At 42.4% G+C, this 16485-nt stretch overlaps 1 non-coding gene across 1 annotated transcript; it reads right to left on the bottom strand.

The window, feature by feature from the left end:
* Positions 1 to 1980: 1980 nt before the first annotated feature.
* Positions 1981 to 2162, bottom strand: LOC123828646. Its single transcript, XR_006787491.1, has one exon. It is a non-coding gene; the product is annotated as a U2 spliceosomal RNA (small nuclear RNA).
* Positions 2163 to 16485: the final 14323 nt, after the last annotated feature.

Raw genomic sequence — 16485 nt, 5'->3', positions numbered from 1 at the left:
AGAGTGGGAGAGAAACTTTACAAATGTTGCAAATGTGGGCTTACATTTTTTAAAAAAATCAAATCAGTGTCATATTCTTAAGCTGGAGATCTAATTCTTTAATTTTCAGTTTGTGTGTTTTTTCTTTTTAGTAAAAGCATTTAAGGCCATATATAGCCCTTTAAATACCCCTTTAGCAATATTACATGGGTTTTTAAAGTAATTATTTTTAATTAATTAATTTTTGGTGCCCTTCCATTTTTATTAAATGTACTAGACACTTAGGCACAGTGTGAGAATGGTTTATGTTTCATTTTCCAGCTTTTCTTTGAGGATATTCAGAGTTAATAAACCAAGCAATGCTGCTTCTAGGAATAAAGAAAAGGGACCCAGTGTGTCCTGTGGATTTTCTCTGTCTGTGACCACCATCCCAATGGCAAGTTTACCCCAAATCACAAGCAGTGCAGAGCTGCGGGGTTGAACTGACTGGAGTTCAGCAAACTGCACAACAGCCTTGGTTGGCTCTGGACCAAGGAGACACGCTCCTAGACTCCAGTGAGAGAGGCTTCACCAATACACCAGTCACATTCATATATTAGCTGCAATGTACAGTTTACAAAGACCTGGTGCTTCCAGAACAGGAGTGGTATAGGCCAGCTTGAGGCACTGAGTGTTGAAGCTGTTCCCTTCTTTGCTGGCAACTGCCTGGAGCCAGGACTGCTTGCTATGCATGTGCTGGGAAGACTCTAGCTCGTGCATGGTGGTCAGATTGAGTTGCACACCCTCTGCACATAGTGCTTGGGGTCCTGCTGCACCAAGACCTGAAGCTGCTGCAGGGAGATGTTAAGATTGCCCAAGTAGAGAAGACCCATGGTGGCATTGCTTTTGGACACTGCATTTGTTGAGTTACTCCTTAAAATTTTTGTAAGGAATCTGTGGGCTTCTGCAAAGTTATTCTGACCAAAAGCTCTGAAGGAAAGCTCTGTTTATTAACCCGTACAGCCCATCCAGTTTCTGTTACTTTCTTCACGTCTTGAAGATACTTTTCAGCCGTTCTTATGTCACCAATCTGAAGGAAAATGCAGTGATGCACTGAGCAACCACGGCTCCTGCTCAGGGCGGTCCTGGATGACAGAGTGGCACCATCCACAGGCAGCACATTGTCTCCGGGAGTGCACGCCTCACCCAGAACGCACTGCCGCACAGTAGACCTGGACCTGAGGTCTCTTCCTACACGGAGTCAGTGAATATCCTCTTGTCATGAAGGCTATTTGAGGAACTGTGGTAGTTATTTAGGCTTGAGGGTCTCTCTGATTCCACTTTGTAAGTAGCAATTAGTATTTCACCTAGACTTTCTCTATAATGCTTTCTTTCCTTCATCAGAAACAGGCAGTTTGCGGTGGAGCATGTCCCCTGGTCCAGGCCAGGCCTCCACAGCTGCATGGAGGCTTAATCTGACCTGTCCACTTATGGTATGTGCTTTCTTCCACCGCCAAGACTAATGGTCAATTTTGAGATGATGATCACCTAGAAATTATGCTTATTCTTAGAGTGATCGATTCCTGGAATTATCTGGGGCAGGTGGGTCTTCTCTACCAGGCTTTGTTTATAGGCAAAATTTATGTCCTCAACTGTAATTATGTCCTTGAAGAGCTGGTAGTAGTCCACCATCCATACCGTCTGATTGTCCCAAAACTCATACCAAGAATAATGGCTCTCAGAACAATTTGAACAGTTAGTGGGACAAATGTTGATCTTGGCATAAGTCAAAAGCCTTTCTAAGTAAATGAAGTTACTATCGCAGTTAGCTATTAGCTGTGTAGCTCTGAAAATAGTATGAAAAAAAATCTGTGTATAAATTTGGGTTTAGGATCTTGCTTAAAGTATTCCTCTGGAACCATTTCTCATATGAGTGGATATAATCTTTCATCAAAAATACTGTACAGTCTATTTCCAGCTCTTTTCTTTTCCTTTTTTTCCTTTTTCCTCTTTTTGTCCATGTGGGGGTGCACTGTTCCGGAGGTACTGCAATACTGGGCCCATGTACTTACAGCATGGACAGAGCAAGCTCCTCTTCCATCTCCCTGCTCAAAAATCCATTTAATATGTTGTCCTCAGAGAGAGGACAAACTGGGAAGAACAGATATCTACACCTGATCTTAGCCAAAAGGCTGAGAAGCGATCTATCTCTGTTCTTTATGAGGAAATATTTCTAAGATCACATATTGGGCTGTGATTCTAAGAATAGGCTGGCTGGCTGACCCTGCTAGGAATACAGGTGAGCATGAGGTATACTTTTTAGTAGGGCACACTGGGAATATGTGCTTTAAATAGTTGTTTCTCTGTTTCAGAATTGTTCAGAGAAATTGTATTTGCCCTTGGATGGTCAGAAGGGTTTGATTCTGAAGGCAATACTTTGGGCATCTCTCATTTGCTCATATGTGGAGCATGGTTGTCTTTGCAGGCTCCAAAATCCAACTCAGCAGGCTCCAGGGCAGCTGGGCAGGTGGAACTGTCATGGAGTCCCTGGTCCCTGCCTCATAGACCTCACAGTCATTGTCAGCCTTCACTTGGCTGGATTGCTGGCCCAACTTGGGGCTGGCCTTGGGCTTCAGGTGACGAGTTAGTTTGTTCCCCATGAGGAGCCTTCTCTCCTTAGTGCTGTCACCAGCTTCCCTCAGCAGTCCCCCTTTTCCCAACAATGCCAAAACCATGTGCTGAGCAGGGACCCATGTGCTGCTGGGTCCTGGACAGGGCTCAGCGCCTGACTGCACCCCTGCTGCCACTCTGCTGCTGCCTCCCTTGAGTTGGCTGGTCTGTAGTTAATTTTTAATTTGAGGTAACATTGGTTAATAACATTATATGAATTTCAGGTGTACAACCTTATAATTTGATATCTGTGTCCCCTATTGTGTGCTTACCACCAAAAATCTAGTTTCCACCCATTACCATGTATGGACCCCCTATTCCTATTTCCCCCTCTTGACCTCATGGTCCAAGATTTTTAAAATTTTTATTTAGTTCTAAATATTGTCTGATATCTCTTAGATTTAGTTTAACTCAGAGTGTCATTTTACTTTGAGCCCATCAAAATACAACTTCATTTAAAGTTATCTGAACTCTCTCCTCCCGCCAAATTCTATAATGTTCACATATCTTCCTTTGTTTGGTGAGACACCCCATGTTTCCTCAGGTGTGTGGTCTTCGTCACAGTAATGAGCCAGTAAACTTGACTTTGTCACACTATAGGTTTTGTCCTTTGTGATCTGTGGCTGATTGTGTTGGGACAATAATGTGCAGTTATAAATATGTTCTACTCTGTTGACTTCTAAAATGTTTACATAATTCTTCTAAAATAGCTTCAAAAATATTTTCTTATCCATTATTGATATTTTATATAAGGGGTCATAAGAGGTCCATTTAATTTCTTCCCTGGTAGATTTTCCTAGAACGCTAATCGAAAAGTCAGTTCCCATAAGTTGTTTCTATGTGCATGCTTTTGTTTCTGGGCCTTCCATTCTGTTCTAATCTGTTTGTTAGTCCTTGCATTAGTATAGAACCATCTTTAATAATTTTATACTATTTCATAGTATCTGAGGGGCAGGTTCCTACAACATGTTTATCTTCAAGAGTGACTTGTCCTTTCCATGCCTTTTATTTCTTCATATGCATTTAACAATAAGCTTGCAGAGTTCCACAAAAAATCATACTGGTATCATGTCTGTATTTAATTGAATCAGTACCAGTAGAATCAACATTTTTATCTTATTAAATCTTTCAGACTATGAACTCAGTATCTGCATTTATTTAGGCATTCTTTAATATATTTCAGTAAAGTTTTATATCTTTTCCTATGAGGGTCTGGCACATTTACTGTCAGATATCTTCCTAGGAACTCCATATTTTTTCATGTTTTTCATAAAATTATTTTTTCCTAAATGCTATACAACTGATCCTTGAACAATGAGGGCATTAGGATCACTGACATCTACCCTGTGGAGTGAAAAATCTAGGTGAAGTTAGCCTGATTAACTTCATATGATTCTGGACTTCCCCAAACTGAACTCCAGTCATACCTCAGTATCTGTAGGAGATTGGTTCCAGGACCCTGTGGATACCCAAATCCACAGAGGCTCAAGTTCCTTATAAAAAATGACAGACAGATGCATATAGTTGGCCCTCCATATCCATGGATTTCCTACTGTGGGCTGAAAACTATATTTTGGTTGGATCTGTGGTTGTGAAATGGGGATGTAGAGGGCTGACTGTGTACTTATTGAAAAAATCTGCTAAAATGGTCAAACTCATAAAGGGTACAATAGTGATTTCCAGGGGTGAGGAGGTGAGGAAAATGGGGGGTTATTGTTCAATGGGCAGTTTAGTTGTGGGAGATGACTACTTTCTGAGGAGCTGCTGCACAACACAGTGCCTGTATTAACAGTACAGGATTGTCCATTTCAGAGTTGGTTAAGAGGGTGAATCTCACGTTAAGTTCTCTTAACAACCCCCCCCACAACACACACACAAGAGACATGGAGAATTCTGGGAGGTGTCTCTTACCTTGATTATGACAGTAGTTTCATTGACATTTTCATATGTCCAAGCCCATCAAATTGTATAAATTAAATATTTGCTGTTTTAATATTACCTCATTTAATTTTACCTCATTTAATTTTACCTCAACAGAGCTGTTTAAAAAAACCCTGCATATAAGGGGAACCTAGAGTTCAAACCCATGTTGTTCAAAGGTCAACTGAATATTAAAAATGTAGCTTTTCTTTGTACAAATATATTCTTAATGTTTTTTGGATGCTAGAGATGAATGTCTATTAAAAATTAACTAAACATTATTGATACAAATTTGTGAACATTCTTTTTTAACGGGTAGCACTTTGAAGACAAATATGGTAAAATCTTTTCATCTTTGACCACATAATTTATGTTCAAAGTCAATTGATGAACTCCATGAAATGGCAGTTTGTGCTAATTGATGAATCACAATATTTTATAGTTAAATATATCTGTTATTTTTATATTCCATATTTCTAAGAAGACCAAAAAGTCTTCAAATGTGTATTTCATATAGGTAATAATTTCTTTCACTATCTCTTAAAAACTATGTTTAATTTTATAATTTTGTGTCAAAACTTAATTTACACATAAAAACACACCATTTTATTTTATTTATTGTTTTACTTTATTTTTATTGTTTATACTATTACAGGTGTCCCCATTTTCCTTGCCCTTTGCCCACCTTCCCCCACCCCCACCACCCTCCCTGCCTTCTTGGCCATCATCACACTGTTGTCTGTGTCTATGGGTTAAGCATGTATGTAAAACACACCATTTTAAATATTCACCCCTATAATCATGACCCCAGTTCAGATGCAAAACATATCTCTCATCCTAGAAAACATAAGTGGATTGATTTTGTCCAATGTTAACAAAGCTGTAGTTTCAATCCTGCACTTTCTAATTTGGTTCTTTTCCTTGTGTGCTTTAAAAGTCCTTTTGGACTTTTTGTGAAACATCGAATGGTTTTCTTTCATAGGCTTTGGCTACTTCAAACTAAATGAGGCTACATGTTTCTGGAGAAGGACTAGAAGTATATGTATTTTGCTGGTTCTCATAGATATTTCTCTTTGCTTGAGGAGTTCAGCTTGTAGCAAACTTGCTTCACTCTTATTTTAGTAACTCATACATAGACCTTTTTCTACAGATAATCATATTTACAAGTGCAGATTTTATTTGATCCATTTTGAATCCTTGTACCTTTCTCATGCTTTTGTTGCCTAACTGTACCTGGCTGTGGCTTAAACCCTATCAACCCAAAGTGGTATCAGGCATTCTTCTTCCTGACTTAAGGGGCGTTCTTTCCATATTTCACCTTTCAGTTTGGTGTCTGCTGTAAACTTTTTGTGGACAACTTTATCAGGATAAGAAGGTTCCCTACTTTGCCTAGGGTATTAGTATTCTTTCTCATGAACAGATATTGGGTTTTATCAAATGTTTGTTCTGCATCTCCTGAAATGATAATATTTGTTCACTGGTGTATTTTGAAACCCCAAGAACAATGGTAGAAAACATTGCAGAGATTCAATATGTATTTGTCGAATGAATGAATGAATGAATGAATAAATACATATAACTTTTATTTTTTAACATGTTTGTGTGACAAGTTACTTTCATGGACTTTCCACTGTGAAATTAGACTTGCATTCCTGGATAACTTGGCCATCACTTATCTATTACACATCATTGCTCCTAGTTTGCTAATATGGTAGGATTTTTGCATCTTTGAGTGAGACTGGCCTGCAGTCTCCCCCTCCTCATGCTGTCCTCTTTTATTGTTTCAAGTATATGCTAGTCTTGTCCTGACTGCTGTGGCTCACTGGGTTGGGTGCCGTTCCACAAACGGAAAATTCACTAGTTGGATTCCAGGGCACATGTTTTGGTTGTGGCTAAGTGGGAGCGTGTGAGAAGCAACTGATCAATGTTTGTCTCACATATCAATGTTTCTCTCCCTCTATTTCTTCCTTTCTCTCTAAAAATAAATAAAATCTTAAAAAAAGGATATGCTAGTTGTATAAAAATTAGTTGGGGGAATTTTCCCAAATCCCATGACTTCATCTGGATTCACCAGTTGTCAATATTTTTGACAGTTTTATATCTTTCTTTGCTTGTGTATAACTTTCTTTTATAATGGCCATTACAGATATGTGACATCTTTAGTGTTTCTCTCCCTTCCTTTAGTATTCAGCATCCTTGTTTAGCATTTATCCTGAGAACAAAGCCATTGTCAGGAACTGGAAGATCTGAGATTTTCCCCTGCTTGTAAGCTAACGTTTCATGGATGTTGACCAAAGACACTAGATGTCTGGGTCAGAGACCAAGGACTTTATTGGAAACATTACATGTTTATAGCAGGAAACATTAGCTTCCGGCTCTTGTCAGTTTCCCTTGCCTCCCAAGTCCCACACGGGTGATGTGAATCAACTCTGGTGGCTGCTCCACATGCAGGGGTTTGTGTCACAGTTGAGGAACACCAGGCCTTTCTAAGGTGCTGCAAACAAACCTGCCCGATCTTTGCCCTAGACTGAGCAGCAAACAAACCTGCCCCTGCTGTGAGGAGGTTTGCTATATGAACATCCTTGAAGACACAGTCCAGAACACAGTAAGACATGTGGACATGTGAACTGCCCATCAAGAACTGTGTCCCAGTAGACACTTTTTCTCTATAATCAAACTATGAAATTTAACATTAATAAAAGAATGTTACTAGCAGACAACCTATTCAATTTTCTCTCCTCCCACAAACATCCTTTTTTGAGGATTGGAAATATAATTTATTTAAAATTTTTTTTTGTTGATTGATTCTCTCTTATTATTATTTTGTTGTTCCATAAGATAAGATTTATTGGTTTTAAAAAATAAGGTAAAATAATGAATTCCACTTTTTGAAGGAAAGATGATGCTGATTTCAAACAGGTTCACTCATGACGAAGAAAAATCACGTCACATTTGAAGGTTTTTTGGGCATTTTCCATTGTATTGAATATGAACAGTGAGATTCAAAGCTGTGTTAACAAAGCACTAGATGCAGAAATTTGGATTTGTAACAGAGGCACATAATGGGCTGACTCTGTGGAGCATATTTGTTTTCATTGTATAGATTTCTTTTGATAATAACAGCACATAATTTCTTTATGTGACATTTTACCAAAATATACAAGAAACAGCCAGTAGCCAAGATGACAGCCGAGAAAGTTTTTATCTTTTCCATAAGGAACAATGTGACTCATCAACCAGAGTCCCTGTAGTGGAGAGTTTCCTAGCAAGTCTTCACAGACTCAGTTCTCTTCATGATCTGGTGCTTCCAAGCTAGCTGGGGTCCACACTGGCCCTCTGTCTGTTATTTGTGGTTGGGAGGAAGAATCACAACCAATGCTTCCTGTGGCCCCCGCTGCCACTGCTGACTGATTACAGAGAGAAAAAGGGAAAGCGAGAGAGAGAAACATCCATGTGAGAGAGGAACATTGACCAGTTGCTTCCCATAAACACCCCAATGAGGGATCAAACCCACCAAACCCATTTGTTGTATACTTCCTTGGGTCCAGCTTCTTTGGGACTTTCTGAGATTCCTGGACTTCCTGGAAGCCTATTTCCTTTGCCAGACTGAGGAAGTTCTCTTTCATTATTTATTCAAATAAGTGTTCAATTTCTTGCTCTTCCTCTTCTTCTTCTGGCATTCCTATGATTTGGATGTTGGAACATTTAAAGTAGTCCCAGAGGTTCCTCAGTCTCTCCTTATTTTTTTGAATTTTTGTTTCTTCATTCTGTCCTAGCCAAATGTTTATTTCTTCCTTCTGGTCCAAACCATTAATTTGAGTCCCAGTTTCCTGCCTATCACTGTTGGTTCCTTGTACATTTTTTTTCCCACTTTGCATAGCCTTCACTTCTTCCTCTATTTTGAGACCATAATCAACCATTTCTGTGAGTATCCTGATTACCAGTGTTTTGAACTTTGCATTTGATAGGTTGGCTGTGTCTTCATCACTTAGTTCTATTTTGGGAGCTTTGATCTGTTCTTTCATTTGGGCTGTATTTTTTTTTTTTTTTTTGTCTCAGGGGCTCCTGTTAGTAGGGGGCGGAACCTTAGGTGTTCACCACGGTGGGGCAACCCAAGTTTCTGTGTTGTGGCCTGTATGTCGGGGAGGAGTCCCAGAGGGAACAATGCCACTTTCTCAGCTTTCTACTGGCTTTCAGTCACTGCCTCCACTTTCCACAAGCAAATTGGGTCCTTCTGGTGCTGATTCCTGGGTGGGTGGGTTTGTGTATGTTCTAGGACCTTGTGGGTCTCTCCAATGAACTCTCCTGTGAGGCTTGGAGTTACTCCTGCTGCTGTAACCCCCACAGGTTTTTACAGCCAGAGGTTTTGAGACTTTATTTCTTCATGCTGGAACTGTGGGTTGCATGGTCTGTCTTGTTCCTCAGTTGTTTCTCCCAGTTTTCCACATGCAAATGAGTGCTGCCTGGTCTGCCAGCTGCCACCTCACCTACCTGGTTCCTCCAGCTGCCACTCTGCCCTGGCTGCCCATTTCCACCCCTCCTACTGGTCTGGATGAATGTTTCAACTCCTTGGTTGTCTGACTTTCATACAGTTTGATTTTTTGGCAGTTCTGGTTATTTTTGTTTTTAAATTTGTTGTTGTCCTTCTTTTGGTTGTGTGAGGAGGCAAAGTGTAGTGCCTCCATTTGGCTGGAAGTCCCTATCTTCATCTTTCTTGAGGGAATAGTCATGTCCCATGTCCAGGCCCATGATAGGTAGGCAGAGTTGCTGGTATGGCCTCTGGGAAAACTCTTGAACAGGGAACAGGTCTTTGACTCTTTTTATTCTTTGTTGTTCATCCTCCTTTGTGCCTAAAAATTGGATACAAAAGTTTAAGCTGGAAGGAAGTCACCTTGTGACCATTAGGCAGAAGCCTCAGGCAAAGATGGTACAGCCAGAACACAATGCTCCTTGCTCCCAGAGGTTTCTCCGAGTGGTTACACCAGTTCCTCATCACTCATTTCTCCACTCGTGTTACATGAGATAAACATTCTTTTTAAAAATCCTCTTTGTAGTTTCACAGTGGGGAGTTACCAGGATTTCTTTTCTTACTCTCAGGAAGTTTTTATTACTCCCAGTTGAGGACATTTTCTGCTAGTATGGTGGCCATAATAACCCACCTTTGGTATCTAGGTTGGGGTATTAGCAGGCTGATGGCCCTGGTTGCTGCCTCTCCTGAGAACCTGCCCCTGTAGTTGTGCTAAGACTACTTCTAGCAGTGACTAAGCACAGCAGGAGTAATGGTGAAAGCCCAGTGCCCCTCTGGCGATGGTTTGGCTCAAGAACCCTCAGTGGCCTGGCCCAAACTTGGCTAGACTGTGCTGAGGTCTGAGACTCCCTGTGCAGCCCTCCTTGGCCCTTTTCCATCCCTTCTACCTGGATTTGATAATAACTATCAAAATAGCAATAGAAGTCATTGATGACCTAGTCAAAGTTGATTCTGTGACTTATTGCCCACAAACACATTTTTTCTTAATTTTTAAAAAATTTGCCCTGGCTGGCGCAGCTCAGTGGATTGAGTGTGGGCTGGGAACCAAAGTGTCCCAGGTTCGATTCCCAGCCAGGGTACATGCCTGGGTTGCAGGCCATAACCCCCAGCAACCGCACATTGATGTCTCTCTCTCTCTCTCTCTCTCTCTCCCTCCCTTCCCTCTCTAAAAATAAATAAATAAAAAATCTTTTAAAAAATTTATCAATTTGAGAAAGGCAGAGAGAGACATCAATTTGTTGTTTCTCCTTATGTGTTCATTGATTGATTCTTGTATATGCCAGGGATAGAACTCACAACCTTGGTATATGGAAAATATGCTCTAACCAACTGAACTACCTGGCCAGGGCCATAAACACATTATTGAAATGGGTTGAAGAGAAAGTGGGAGAAAAATTGGAGATATAAAGAGAAATATTTTTAAAAGGTCTATTTTGATATTAATAAAGCTACTCATTTTCTTCTGTTGCTATTTGTTATATATTTTTTCATCCTCCTCATTTTAATCTTCAGTGTACTTAAGTTTATTTTTTTTAAATCCTCACCTGAGGATTTGTTTATTGATTTCTTTTAGAGAGAGAGGAAGGGAGAGAGAAACATCAGTGTGAGAGAGGAACATCAATCAGTTGCCTCCTGCAGGCACCCCAACTGAGATGAACTGGTAACCTTTTGGTGTACAGGATGACACTTCACCTGAGCCACCTGGCCAGGGATGTGCACTTAAGTTTTAGGTGTGTATCTTGTAAATAGGATGTAGCTGAATCCAAAAAAATTCTAATCTGAGAATGTCTTTTAATTTGTAAAGCAATCTAGTTTTTTATTGTGATTCCTAACATATTATACCAATGTCTACTATCTTAATAGTTATGATTTCTTTAAGTATTTTTATTTACTATTAAGCAAAGTTACACTTACAAAAGTGCACTGTCTCCAACCAATCTCATAACTGCTTAACAATTCACTAAACCCAAGAGCCCTTCTCATCATAGTTATTGTCCCTTATACTTCAGAGTACTTGACAATTCTCAACTAGTGCTATTTATTGAAGAACAATAGCACTCCACCTAGTGAATTTCACTCCACAATTTTAATAATTTTGTTGTTTTAGTATTATTTTTGTTTTCCTGCTTTGTCCTAAAGAGTTTAACCATGAGTAACTTTGACATGCTTCAAAACTCCTTTTGTTCTTTTTTTTAAAGATTTGATTTTTTAATTTATTTTTAGAGAGGGGAGGGAGAGAGAGAGAAAAACATCAATGTGGGGTTGCTGGGGGTCATGGCCTGCAACCCAGGCATGTGCCCCGATTGGGAATCGAACCTGCGACACTTTGGTTCACAGCCCGCACTCAATCCACTGAGCTACGCCAGCCAGGGATTCCTTTTGTTCTTTCAGGGAGCCTTTGGAGAGGGTACAACTTCACAATGTCCCACCTCCTGTGAGAGGTAATGAGCCTAGCTTGTTGCTGAAGTGGGGTGTAGAGGGGACTGATCTGATGCTGGGACTGGGCAACTGCTATGTGATTCTGAGACTGAATGGTGTGAAGCCTCTTACTCTCCTGGTGCAGCCTCTCATTCTTCTACTGCAGCTTCCTAGCCTCCTTCTGCACCCCCCTATTTTCCTCCTGCAGCTCTCTCCTTAGCTTCAGTCTTCTTAAAGTTTGTTTATTTACCCCTTCTATTCTGTGTCCTGACACTGCCACTGCTTCTCCGTTAGGGTATCCAGCTCCTCTTGGGTTGACTTAAGTTTGGCTTGTAGCACCTCAAACACACCCCTCCATTGACTGTTCTTCAACTTCTCTTTTTCTGTGAGGTCTAAGGGGTAGACCTCACAGAAACCCCAGAGCTAGGACAGTGGTAATAGTTATGATTTCCATTGTGCATTTTTCTTTAAAAATTGTAAACAGAGAAAAAATGGAAGAAAATGTATACATACAGTTAAAAACAATAAACTTGCACCCATTAATTAAGCCAAGAGATTGAAGATGGCTCTACCTCAGAAATCCCATGTGTGTACCTTTATGATTATTCTCAGGAAACCATTGTGATATTTAAATCTATCAATATTGTTATCTTGCATAACAATGTACTATCAAGGGTTGGGGGAAGGCTAACATAAGGGAGTGTCTTTGTGATGATAGGAACAGTTCTGTATCCCAATTGTGAGAATGGTTACTTGAATGTACACATGTGATAAAATGTTATAGAATTTTATTGCTCATATATTAAACCTCATAACTATATTATTTTACCTCCCCTCCCCCTGAAAAGAGTTCAAGTAACCACTGGTGAAATTCCTGTAAGGCCCGTACCTGAGTTAACAGCATTACAGCAATGTCAGTGCCTGGTATTGAGAATGTACCATGAGCTTATGTAAGATACTGTCATTGGGGGAAGCTGGTGAAGAGTACATGGGAACTTTGTATTATTTTTTGCAATTTCTGGTGATTTTAAGTTATTTCAAAAAAGGGTACTAAAAATCAAGAGAAAAAAACTACATAATGGTGTTACGGATGGAAGTGGGGCTCTTGTGGTGCCTAAGGGAAAAGAATTTCCCGATACCCACACAGGAGGATGTGGCTCTGCGGTATGGTTTATTGATGATGTAAAATTAAGGGGGTTCCCTCTTGACTCCCCAACATTCCATCTCTGTCTGTCTCAACATGGAAAAAGTTCAATCTTGTCTTTAGTAAGACCAGGATGAAGGTCACTACCCATAGGTTATGCTCCATATTAAAGTATAGTTCAGTCCAGCATCCGACTAGTTTAGCCTGTGTTTCTAGTTGTAGCCCATTTCAGGCTTACTCCTAAAGCATTCATGTGGAATTGTCACAGGTTCTTGGTGATTGGGACAAAGAATTGAACCAAACACCCAGAGTTTATGGCAGAGAACATGGGAGCAGGCCAACTCCTAGCAGAGATTGACCTCATGGGCTAGAGCGACTCTATTTTTATAGGGCAGATCCTTCCTGGCTAGTTTTGGCAGGTTTTTACTATGTATGTGCAAGTAGTTGTATTACTTTAAAGCTACTGTGCATGTGGTCTCCCGTGATTTTCCCTGACTAGTCACCAGGGCAGGGGGTCCCACAATGTTACTTAATTGACTCTCCATTCTCCTGTAGTCCCCCTGTACTAGGTTCGCCTTGCCCATCACCAGAGAATTATAGCTCTTCACATTAGAGATTGGTGAAAAGGAAAGGAATTATTTATTCAAGTTATACAGACTTAAGAGTAATGACTTAATGTCTTCATCAAAATCCCAAAGTCCCTTAAAACACCCACAAACACACACAGTCCTTCCTTCCTCCCTTTGCTTGGTCTGGGGTACCATATCTCAGGAAAAGAAACAGAAGTCTGTGGCTCAGGCAGCCCCTAGTTCTTTCCAGTAATCTGTCCTTGGCTGGTAGGCCTCCCTCGGTTTCCGGCACCATCAGCTGTGTTGCTGGGATGTCCAGTTCTTATTCCAAAACCACATGGCACCTTCTCATGGCCCACCAGCAAGAGTCCTTTCACCCCTTTCCTTTCTGCAATGTCTCTCCTGCATTCTTGCAAACTGCTAAGAGAGAGCTCTGCATGGCTGCTACATCTTGCTTTCCAGCTTCCTAAGCTGTGTGGCAAAGGGAGGCCCAAAGCTGTGTGATTCTCCCCTGCCAAAGCTACATGGCAGTTCTCTGCCAAAGCTGCGTGGTGATTCTTGTCATGGCTGCCACACCTGGGTTTAAATCTCAGCTCTAATCTTCCTCTGCAGCCCCATTTCTGACTCCTCCCACAATTGGCTACACGTGCCAGCACTCCCATATTTTCCAGCTTTCCTGGGCTGCCTAATAAGTCTGGGCATGCATGGCCCTGTGTTGTGGAGCCAGTCATCTTCAAGCTCTCACACAGGCTCCGTAACCAGGGGAAGTTGCTTCCAAGTTACATCTTGGATGGAAGTCACTCCCTTCTCCCTGGCTCAAAGCATGGCTACAGCTATTTAACATATCCATGAAACCAGTTAAAGGTTATAGATATGTTAAATGACCATTCTAGAGGTTATCTGCAAAAACTGTTGCTATGCAAAACAACTCAATGGCCCTGCTCCATGTGTACCATCCCCCAGCTCAGACTTGTGGGGGTGAGGACACTCCATATTTTTAATATTTCCTGGATGCCCTGAGTTCTGGAACCCACTACAAATCCATCTTTTGGGGACCCCCTGGCTGCACTCTTTTACAGAATTGCATGGCCATGGGCTATGTAGTTGCTAAGGCAGCATGGCTTAGGCAGCATGGAGAGAGGATGTGCAAACACTCAGGGCAAGGGCAGTTTACTGGGGCAGGAGAGAGAGAACTTCTTTGTTCTTCTGGGACTGTATTAGCTTGGGTGTGGGATGGATTAGGTGCCTTTTCAAAACAACCAATGAACTTCCCAAGCTTCCTCAGTCTTTGGATGGGCCTACCTCCTAACCAATCTCCTCTTTCCCCAGGCTAGACTGACAAGCCTCTTTGGTCAGCACCTCCCCCTGCGCCATTTTGATTTATATTGCACAAGTGCCTGCCTTCCCCTGCTTTTACCTGGCAGTGTGGTACAAGAGGAGGAGAAGGGAAGAGTGTTAATCTTTTGGAGAAATGCTGTAATTCCCTGGAGTGTGAAGCTGCAGCTGTTACAGAACAAACAAGGGGGGCCTGGGACGATATACTATTACTGAAAGAAGCCCCCAGGTCCGTCATGTTCGCCGCCAGAGGAAAAACGTCTCTCAATGCCAGAGATTCGTGAAAAGGAAAGCAAATGTTTATTTAATGCTATACAAACTTAAAGTAGTGACCTAATGTCTTTATCAAAAATCCTAAAGTCCCTTAAAACACCCACAAACAGGCACAGTCCTTCCTTCCTTCCTCCTTTGCCCAGTCCAGAGTACTGTATCCCAGGAAAGGAAATAGAAGTCCATGGCTCAGGCAGTCCTCTGGTTATTCCCAGTCAGTCCTCCATCTCGACTGGGAGACCTCCCTGGGTTCCCAGCACTCTCAGCTGAGTCACTGGGATCTCTGCTAAAACCAGGTGGTGGTTCCCCCTTCTAAAGCTGTGGGGGTCCCCACTCTGGCAAAGGCACATAGTCCTCTCTCCCTGGGCCACGGGAGTCCCCACTCTGCCAGATCCACGTGGTTCATCCTCTCAGGGCTGCGGGAGTCTCCACTCTGTCAAGGCCGCGTGGTTCTCTCCCTCAGGGCCGCGGGAGTCTTCACTCTGCTAAAGCTGTGTGGTTCTCCCTCAATAGCTGTGATCCTCTCTGCACTTCCACAGCTGCATGGTTCTCCCTCTCAGGGCTGTGCCTCTGGGTTTAAATCCCCATGCCAATCTTCCTCTGCAGCCCAACTTCTGACTCCTCCTGTTACAGGGTGCAGCCAAGAGGGGGGACCCCAAATGGGCATTTGAAATGGGGTGCAGAACTTAGGGTGTCCAGGAGATTTTAAGATGTCTCCCCCCCTTCCCCCCACAGTGTGGGTTGGGGGAAGGGACAAATGGAGCAGGGCCATTGAGAGCTGTTTTGCATAGCAACAGTCTTGCAGCTAAGCTCTGGTGTGGTCATTTATCATATCTATAGCCTTTGGCTGGTCGCTTAGATATGTTAAATAGCTGTGGCCATGCCCTGAGCCAGGGGAATGGAAGTAACTTCCCCACCAAGACGTAACGGGGGCAGGTCCCCCGAGTTACAGTGCCTGCGTGGGAGCTTGGAGATGATTGACTCCAGGACATGGGGCCACGCCTGCCCAGACTCAAGATGGCAGCCCAGTAAAACTGGAAAGATACGAGTTCTGGCATGTGAATCCGAGTGTGGGAGGGGTCAGAAATGAGGCTGCAGAGGAAGATTGGCTGCGGGGATTTAAAACCCAGACTTGGCGGCCATTGAGGGGGAGAACCATGCTGCTTTAGGAAGGAGAACCATGCGCAGCCATTGAGAGGAGAGAACCATATGGCTGTGGAGGTGCAGAGAGGATCACGGCCATTGGAGAGAGCTACACAGCTTTAGTAGAGTGAAGACTCCCGCATCCCTGAGAGGGAGAACGACACGGCCTGGACAGAGTGGGGACTCTCCCTTCCCACAGCTCTGAGAGAGGGAGAACCATGCGGCCTGGACAGAGTGGGGACCCCCACAGCTTTAGAAGGGGAACCACCACCTGGTTTTAGCAGAGATCCCGGCGACTCAGCTGAGAGTGCTGGGAACCCAGGGAGGTCTCCCAGTTGAGATGGAGGACTAACTGGCAAGAACCAGAGGACTGCCTGAGCCATGGACTTCTAGTTTCCTTTCCTGAGATACGGTACTCTGGACTGGGCAAAGGGGGAAGGAAGGAAGGACTGTGCCTGTTTGTGGGTGTTTTAAGGGACTTTAGGATTTTTGATAAAGACATTAGGTCACTACTTTAAGTTTGTATAGCA

The sequence above is a fragment of the Phyllostomus hastatus genome, unplaced genomic scaffold (assembly GCF_019186645.2).
Source record: "Phyllostomus hastatus isolate PE091 unplaced genomic scaffold, TTU_PhHast_1.1 phas_contig_98, whole genome shotgun sequence".
Classification (NCBI taxonomy): Eukaryota; Metazoa; Chordata; class Mammalia; order Chiroptera; family Phyllostomidae; genus Phyllostomus; species Phyllostomus hastatus.
This window is presented reverse-complemented; position numbering and strand designations above follow the sequence as displayed.